A 2,360-nucleotide genomic window follows, 5' to 3' on the forward strand; every position below is an offset into this window, starting at 1 on the left:
TGGCCGGAGCGCACTGCGCTGTGACTATTCCCTGCCCCACAGGGCCCATGGGGGGCGGATCGGGGGCTGGCCGGAGCGCGCTGCGCTGTGGCTATTCCCTGCCCCACAGGGCCCATGGGGGGCGGATCGGGGGCGTGGCCGGAACGCGCTGCGCTGTGGCTATTCCCTGACCCCCAGAGCCTGCGGCGTGCAGAAGCCAGCGCCACCCTGGGGCTGCTCTAACTTCCAGCTGCTCCTGGCAGACCCCAGATCGCCGCCGGGAATGCAAAGGGCTCAGGCCCGGCCCCGGGGAAGGGGGACACGCGCTGCAGCCCGGCCGGTGCCCCGCTCCCCTCTGCCGTGGGGGGGGGGCCGCCCCGCCCAGATGGCCCAGGGAGGGGGTGGAGCCCGGTGCATTGTGGGTGCCGCCCATGGCAGCGGCAGGTGAGCGATGAGCCGGGGCAGGGCAGCGGCTCCGGGCGCGGCGCAGGCGGCGGATGCTCCGGCCCGGCTGGCAGGTGGGTCCCGGCGGGGCTGGGGGCTCGGCGGCGCTGGGCTCCGGGGACGCGCCTGGCGGGTGGGGCCCGGCCGGGGCGGGGCGCGGTGCAGAGGCGGCCCCGGGACCCGGCGGCGCCGGTCGGAGTCCCCGCGGCTGGCCGAGCGCAGGACGGGGAGGGGGCCGTGGGCGCCACGCGTGTCCGTGCTTCCAGCGTGCAGCCGTGCGGGGCGGGCACGCAGGCAACGTGTGTCTGTGCCCTGCTGTGACTGGTGCGTGAGTGTGCGCAGCAACCTCCCCTGTGTGTGACCGTGTGCGTGCACGGACCCCGTGCATCTGTGCAAGCACCCTGAGTGTGCATGGACTCTGTGTGTGTGTGTGTGCCCCGTGGCTGGGGCACGTGGTGCGTGTTGTACTTCTATACATGCAGGGGGACGCAGTGCGTGTCACCTTGGCACTCACCTGTGCCGGGGGTGACACGGGCACGTGCCAGGCTGTGGCTGGGCATGTGTGTGCCGTGTTTGTGTGCCCAGTGGCTGGCGTGTGGGGTGCATCTTGTGCTTGTGCACAGGTGGGGTGTGCTGCTCACACCTGTGCCCTGCCCGGGCGTGTTGTTTGGTGACTGCGCCACGCCCGCCGTGCTGCCGGCCGGGCCGGTTAGTGCAGGCTGGCGGGACTGGTTCTTGGGGCGGGGAGGAACGCGGCACCTAACGTGCACCCCTCCCTCCCCAAGCGGTGAGCAAGCTGGGGCCCTTTCACCCCTTTGCAGCTCTGGGCCCAGCCCTGCTTGGGCTCGCCCCAAGTCACCCCAAGCCTTTGGGCATCGGCGGTGGCGAGTCGTGGTCCCTACGGCCACCAGCCAAGGCTGAGAGTCAGGAACCTGTCTGCTTCTCTGCAGCTCCGACTCCTCCCTCGTGCTCCCGTCTGGCCTTCCGTGCTGCCCCCAGTGCCACTGCGTCAGCCCCCTATGTCAGCCCCCCCGGGTAGCCTCCCTGGAGACATGGGTCACCTTGGAAGTGCCTGTCCCTGCACAGCCAGGTCAGCCCCAGGTCCACCCTTGGAAGGACAAGGGCTCACTCCCTGTCCCGGCCATGGATGTCCCCCTTTGGGCAGGTTGCCCACCCGCAGCATCACCAGCAGGGCTGCCAGCTCCAGGGCTGAGGGGTGCGTGGTGCCGCCCTGCCCGGCTCCAGGGAGATGGGCTCAGGAGCCACCTGGGCTGGGGGCGGAGGATGCCAGCGCTCAGGGTGCCCTCTCCCTGCAGGCTGAGCTGTGCCATGTCCCTGATGGTGGAGGTCGGCGAGAGCCAGCCGGGGAGGATGACGGCAGATGACATCATCGCTGGCACGCGCCAGGTGGTGAAGGGGCTGGAGGCGCTGCGGAGCGAGAACAGGGGCATCTCACAGCGGCTGCAGGAGGCCCTGATCCAGGGCCATGGGCAGGAGGAGCCGCCGGGGGGCCAGGCCCTGCAGCTCCTGGAGGAGAAGTACGACCTCGTCCGCAAGTCCCTGGAGGGGATTGAGCTGGGGCTTGGCGAGGCAAAGGTACCGGCTGTGCTGTGCCAGCGCCCCAGTGCGGCAGAGGGGCTGCCAACAAGGGAAGGGCATCTGGCAACAGGAGCGCTGGCTCTGGGGGGCTGCTCCAGCCCTACCTTTCCCAGCAGGGGGTGCTGGGGGGGCAGGGTAGTGGTACTAGCTGTGGGGGGAGCACCTAGCTACTCCAGTCCCAGCTTCTCCCAGCAGAGGGTGCTGTGGGGGGTGGAGTAGGGCGGTGGCTGTATGGGGAGCTCCCAGCAATGCCAGCCCTGGCCTCTCCCAGCAGGGGGCGCTGTGGGGAGTGAGGCAGAGGTGCTGGCTGTGGGGGGAGCTCCCGGCTATCCCAGTCC

This window comes from Terrapene carolina, unplaced genomic scaffold (assembly GCF_002925995.2).
Source record: "Terrapene carolina triunguis isolate 2854851 unplaced genomic scaffold, T_m_triunguis-2.0 Scaffold517, whole genome shotgun sequence".
Taxonomy (NCBI): domain Eukaryota; kingdom Metazoa; phylum Chordata; order Testudines; family Emydidae; genus Terrapene; species Terrapene triunguis.